This window comes from Notamacropus eugenii, chromosome 5 (assembly GCF_028372415.1).
Source record: "Notamacropus eugenii isolate mMacEug1 chromosome 5, mMacEug1.pri_v2, whole genome shotgun sequence".
Classification (NCBI taxonomy): domain Eukaryota; kingdom Metazoa; phylum Chordata; class Mammalia; order Diprotodontia; family Macropodidae; genus Notamacropus; species Notamacropus eugenii.
This window is the reverse complement of record NC_092876.1, coordinates 177,662,970-177,670,280: the sequence shown is the minus strand read 5'-3', so window position 1 is coordinate 177,670,280 and position 7,311 is coordinate 177,662,970.

The following is a 7,311-nucleotide window of genomic DNA, read 5'->3' as shown; positions in this document are numbered from 1 at the left end:
ATGAGAATACATTCTTCTGAGTAAAGTGCAAGACAAATATTACAGTAGAAATGAGATGACAAGAAATATAAAGGGAAGCTTCAGGAATGCATCTAAACACTTAAAATGTAGTTAAAGACACTAAATTATAAATTTCCATTGTCAGAGGAATTAATTAATGATATTTACAGCAGAACTTTCCCTCCCCTATATCTCCTTTGGGTCATGACATTATGTAAAGAATGCAAATGAAAAGGAAAAATAGAAATAGTTAAAAAATGGGCTTGAGAGAGATAGATCGTAGTAGGATATAGGAATGCAAGATGGTTGCCTCATTTCCTTAGACCTACAGTGGCTAGTCTCAGAGTGGGACTAAGATGGTTGAGAGCAACTAGAAAGTCCCCATCCCCTAACTTAGACTCATGGAAACATTAGAACTTTACAGTTTAACAAGATCTTAGAGATCATCTATTCTAAGCCCCTCATTTTATAAGTGAGGAAATTGAGGTCTAGAAATGTGAAGTGACTTCTCTAGGGTCATAGTATTAGTTAACTGAAATTCTGGGACTAGAGTCAAGGTCTTACTCTCAGTACAGTACAATGAGAATCTTAATAGTATATAAACCAACATTTCTCTAACCCAGTAGTCCTCAAGCACTTGGTTGGTTGGTTGTTGTCCTTCGTTTTAAAAGAGCACCGTAATGACATCACCATGATAAAGTGAAGTTTCAGTGTGTCTGACTGTGGCTGATCAGACCCATATGAGCTCAGAATGCTCTACCACAGATTGCGCACAGATAGTCTGTGTGAATTTTTGGGATGGGTACTCCAAATTTGTGTATCCTATGTTTACTCTGTGCTGTCTCAATTCTGCTTTGCTCATAGAGCATAGCACCCTTTCTGATGTGGGCACACCATGCTAAGCGGTCCTGTGCCAGTGTCTCCTATGTTGCATAGTCAAAGCCAAAGTTCTTGAGAGAGACCTTGAGAGTGTCCTTGTATTGCTTGTTTTGATCACCATGTGATCTCTGCCCCATGAGAGTTCTCCATAAAAAAGTCTTTTTGGCCAGCACACATTTTGCATTCGAACAACGTGGCCAGTCCATCAGAGTTGCGCTCTCTGAAGCATAGTGTGAATACTTAGTAGTTCAGCTTAAGCAAGGACTTCAGTGTCTGGTACCTTATCCTGCCAGGTGATCCGCAGAATCTTCCTAAGACAGTTCAAATGGAAGCTATTCAGTTTCCTGGTATGGCGCTGGTAGACTGTCCATACAGTCTCACAACATACAGCACAGGCATGTTTCACAGGCATACAACAATGAGGTCAGCACAATGGCTCTGTAGACCTTCAGTTTGGTAGTCAGTCTAATACTTCTTCTCTCCCAGACTTTTCTTTGGAGCCTCCCAAACACTGAGCTAGCTCTGGCAATGTGTGCATCAACCTCATTGTCAATGTGTACATCCATGAAAAGTACACTACCAAGATAAGTGAACTTTTCCACAACATTCAGAACTTCTCCATTTGTTGTAACCAATGGTTCCATGTATTGATGGTGTGGTGGTGGCTGATGGAGCACCTGTGTGTTTTGAAGTTAATTATTAGGCCAAAATTAGCACAGGAAGCAGAGAATTGATCCATAGTTTGTTGCATCTCAGCTTCAGAGGCTGCACTGAGTGCATAATCATCTGCAAACAGAAAATTTTCCTCCACTTTGGTCTTGGCTTGTAGCCTTTTCAAATTGAAGAATTTACCATCGGTGTAGTAGTAGATTTTGATGCTATGTTCATCCTCATTGAAAGCATTTGACAATATGGCTGAAAACATCATGCTGAAAAGCATAGCAGCAAACACATAGCCCTGTTTCACTCCATTGGTGACTGGGAAGGCACGAGAGCATTGTCCACTATCCAAAACCCAGGCAAACATGCCATCATGCAATTGACATACAATACTGATCAACTTCTCTGGGCAGCCAAATTTTGACATAATTTTCAATAAGCCCTCATGACTAACAGTGTCAAAGGCCTTGGTCAGATCTACAAACGTTGTATGCAGACCTCTGTTCTGCTCCTGGCATTTCTCCTTGAGCTGTCGAGCAGCAAATACCATATTGACTGTTTCTTGGCCCTTTCTGAAGCCACACTGGCTGTCAGGTAGATGACCATCTTCCAGGTGAAGGATCAGCCTATTTAAGAGGACTCTAGCAAGAATTTTGCCAGCAATGACTAAGACAGACACCTCCCTGTGATTGTCACAGGACAATCTATTCCCTTTACCTTTATAGAGATAGACAGTGGAGGCATCCTTGAACTCCTGGGGGATAAATTGCCATATAACCTGGAAAATTTCAGTCAGCTTTTGTATGAGTAATGGCACCCCCACCTTGTAAATCTCAGCTGGAATAGAATCAGCACCAGGTGCTTTGCCACATGAAAGGAGCCTAATGGCCCTCAAAACTTTTTCTTCAGTTGGAAGTTCATCTAAGAAGGGACTGACTTCAACCTGAGGTAAACAGTCAATGGCCTCAGCATTGATTGATGATGGTCTGTTGAGAACACTATGGAAGTGTTCAGCCCATATCTCTAGGATCATGTCCTCATCACTAATCAATGTGGCTCCATCAGCACTGAATAGTTGTGATGCACTGTAGATTTTTGGTCCATAAATAGCTTTCAGGGAATCATAAAAGCACTTTGGATTGTTACTATTAACATAAAACTGAATTTCATCTGCCTTCTTACTAAGCCAGGAGTCCTGCATCTCTCTAAACTTTGCTTGTACTTTGCTTTTGATGGAATTGAATGCTGCCTTCTTAGAGGTGGATGAACTATCCTGTGGGTATAGCCTGTAGAGTTCTTGTTTTTCATTTAGCAGCTTCTGAATTTCCCCTTCATTTTCATCAAACCAGTCTTGGTGTTTGTGAGTGTTCTGACCCAGATAAGCAAATGCAGGGCTGTAGAGCAAATCTCTGAAAGCTGCCCACTCCTTTTCTACTCCACTGTTGCTGATTATGTATTGGTTCGACTTTTCCTCCAAGTTAGCAACAAACTGTTCAAACTCAGAGAAGTGCTCTAATTTGTTGACATTGATTCTTCTGATAGTCATTTTGCCTTGGGGGGCGGCACTTTTGATGAATGCGAATATTTAGCTTGAAAAAGATAAGTCTATGATCATTCCAGCACTCTGCACCACATATTGCCTTTGTCACTCTCACATCTTGTCTGTCTCTTCTCCTTACAATCACATAGTCTATTAGATGCCAATGTTTGCTGTGAGAGTGCATCCATGAAATTTTATTGTACTTAGGTAAACAGAAAACAGTGTTGGTGATAAGAAGGTCATGCGATGCACAAGTCTTCAGCAGCAAATGACCATTGCTGTTGCTGTTTCCAACTCCATTCTTCCCTAGTACTCCCTGCCAAGTCTGGTAGTCTGAGTCTACTCTAGCATTAAAATTTCTCTAACTCAGTTGACTTCAAACTCTTATTAACTGTATGAACCTGGGTAAGTCACTTAATTTCTGCCTACCCCATTTTCCTCACCTGAGAAAACGGGAATAATAACAGCACCTCACGGGGTTGTTGTGATGATCAAATAAGATAACATTTGTAAACATTTAGTACAGTGACTGGAACATAGTAGGTGCTTAATGAATATCTGTTCCCACTTCTCTCCACTCCTAACCTTTTTTCACCTTGTAACCCCTTGTAAGGGGATCCTGCTAATGCTTGTTCACCATTATCCTTTCACCATAAAATCCCTTCATGGAGAAACTTGTTCCAAATAGCATCTCTGGGAGAAGGGGAGTAGAGTCATAAGGGTGACTGAAGAAAGACAAGAAGGCAAGGTAGAAACCATAATGTGGTTCCTTAGCAACTCTTCTCCTGTGGGTAATAAGCTTCAAACTGAAAAATGTTGCCTAACATTGATATACTGCCATGCTACAGATAATAGAGGCTGGGAGGGGGAGAGATAGTCTAGAAGGGCAAGGGGCCAATGACCAGTTAGAGCTTTAAGCTTCAGAGGTTTTCATCCAGTACCTTTATTTCAGGCAAGATTTCCCTTTTTGCAGAATGGAAAAGCAGGGAATTGTATCCTTATCTGTAACTGTGATGAGAAGGACCTAGTGTATTTTTAAAAACCAAGTTAATACCTGGAAAAGACCCCACACATTATTCTCAATAAATTTTTTTAAACATAGTGAGTGCTCACATTCATTGTGGTCTCTATGATTGACTGAGAATGTGGAAGGATAAAGATGGCTTGACCTCAGCAGCTGTCCATGGTACTAAAAAAATAAAGAACACAATGGATCCCAGCTAAGGGTTTGAAAGTGATCTGATGCAGTGGAAAAAGCAGCCTTTAACCGACCTTTACTCTGTGTTTTAATATGCTCTCTTTGGAATGTGAATGTAACATTGCCAACCCAAACCAGTAGAAAAGTGATGCATTTTGTGGAATTCGGAAAATATGAGTTTGAATCCTGCCCCTGACACTTAACCAGCTATGTGACCCTAGAGAAGTCACAACCTCTGTCTGCCTCACTTTCCTCATCTGCAAAATGGAATGTTGTGAGAATAAAGTGAATTGACATTTGTAAAGTACTTTGTAAACCTTAAAGTGCAATATAAAAAGGATTACTATGTGGTTATTATTATTTTTCAGCAATGATAAGGGATTTGCTCTAATTCACCTGAATTTTAGTCCTATTAATCATATCTAGCATTTATATGGTGCTTTAATGAAATTGAAGACTTTTTGAATTGAAAAATTCTTGTATATGTTATCTCACTTTATCCTCACAACAACTCTGGGAAATAGGTGCTATTACCAGGTTCATTTTGGAAATGAGGAAACTGAGGCAAACAGTGACTTCCTCAAAGTCATACATCTAGTAAGTGTATGGGGTTACATTTGAACTCTGGTCTTCCTGACTCCAGGTCTAGTACTCTATTCATTGTGCCACCTAGTTGTCTCATTAGTATGAGCTAACCTCAACCCCTTTATGACTAATAAAGTAAGTAAAATGCTTCTCTGAGGATATTGAACGATATGTGGTCCTGGATCAGAGTGAAGCTAACTAGCTCTTAAGGATAATCCATGAGGTCAACTGGAAACCTTCCTGGGCTATAAGTATCATGATATAGAATGCTTTGTTTTTCTTGAAAAGTCTATTGAGAAAAACCCAACTATTCTAAACCCCCAACTTCTCCCCCCACCAAACCACTGAAATTATTTGATAAAGGACATTGACAAGCTAAAACATGTTCACTGAAGATGCCAAGTTGGTAAAGGGACTTGAAACTAAGTCATGAGAGTTGCTTGAAAAAACTAGGAATGTTAACCCAAAGATGTTCCTTGTGTTTTCTTAGAATGGAAAATAGTGCTGATTTGCAAAAAGTGGAATTATTATGAACATTACTGCAGGAGACTTGACAGGAAGTGATGGGTTATAATATCAGTGTTATATCTGAAGGATTGTTAAGTGAAAGAGGGCTCAGTTTTATTCCATTTGGCCCTAAAAGTCAGAAGTTGGGACAAATGGAAATCAGCTCATGGAGTAAATCTCCCTAACATCTTTTGATATGCAAAGATAGAATGGCCTGCCTATAAAGCTGGTAAATCATTGGAGATGTGAATAGAAGCTAACTGACCACTTATCAGTGTTGCTAGAGATGGAATTCTTGTTCAGGTATGGGTTAGACTAGACGCTCTGTGAGCCTTTTTCTGGCCCCTTCTGTTGCTCTTTCTTCTAAGACTACTTTCTACTTACTGTTTATACTTGCACATAGTTTTTGTTTGTCTTATACAGTTATATATATATATATATATATATATATATATATATATATATATATATATATATATATATATGGAGAGAGAGAGAGAGAGAGAGAGAGAGAGAGAGAGAGAGAGAGAGAGAGAGAGAGAGTTACTCCTTTTAGAATGTAAGCTCCTTGAGAATGGGGCCCAAGTTTTTCCTTTTTTTGAGTCCCCAGTGTTTAATACACCGACTGGCACATAGTAAGTATTTAGTAACTTCACCTTTCTATTTCTAAGATACTGGGATTCTCTGACCTATCCCATCCTGAAATGTAGATTTGTCTTAAAGTGGATACAAATTCAATATTATATGATTAAAATGATTACTACATTAACTTAATCTGGGATTAATATCTCTAAAGAGTTAAATGGGCAAAAGATAGAACTTTGAGAAGGGAATATAGCTGAAAGGAGGAGAACAGTTGGTCAGTCTGGAAACTTTGTATTAAAATAGGGTGAAGGGGAGAATGTGAGTGCAGAGTGGGATAGACAGAAATAGCTTTATCAGCACCTGGGGAGCATATGTCCTACAGTTGGAAGTTAGATTTTTGTGGAGCCATACACCGCCATCCCACACTTCAGGAAATGGATTATATACTTAGAATGAGCAGTGTCTCAAAGAATAAATATTCCCATTCATCATGAAAAAAATTCAAGAGCTTTGAAAAGAGGCCGACGACTCTTCTTTGAGATGTTGCATCAAAATACTCCTTAGGTTTTCTGAGAGGCAAAAATGCTGCCTGTTTGAAATATGCACACTGTCAAGGTTACTCAAGTGCAGCAGCAGGAGAGCTTTTCTTTATTAAATAGCTGGAGGATAGCCTGGTTACAGATGTAGCTACTTGTCTAAGTCTATTCACTTAGTACAGATGAAGAGCCCAGCAAGTAAAAGCCTGGCAGTTTGGAGAACAGCAAGGCTCCTAGTACCATCTGTTTATCTGTATTGAATGGCTTTAGGATGGTCCTAGTCCTTCAATTTGAGAAGATATTAGTGGTCTCTAGAGGGTGAATTTGAAGTTATTTCTTCATCTTTAAAGAGCTGGGTTTGGGGGCACCCAATCTAGCCTAGTTAATGGGTGTCCAGAAGTCCATGAACATCAACAATCCTTAGGAAGGCAGATTTGTATGCATCTGACTTCACTCTCCTATTTTATAGTGGGGAGAAAGGAGCAACAAGTCTTTCCTGATTTTGTGTAGTACGCTCTTTCCTGATTGCAAATGATTAGGAAGGCTCCATGGTGACAAGATCAGGGAAGAGCATGCTCCTGACCTGGACTGTGGAAGTGGGACTGAATTGGGAGGACAGAAAGTCTAAATGAAAAAACTGGTCTAGTTATTAGAGTGCCTGTTGATCATCAAAATTCAAGTGACTCAAATGAATGGACAAATTGGTTCATGATTAGAGCTGCAGAAAATAATAGATCAGGAAGCCAAAATACAGGGATTTTCAGAGAATTTATGGTTTGTCTAACTCAACTTGATTCCTCAAAGTTTCACCCTTTTTTGTT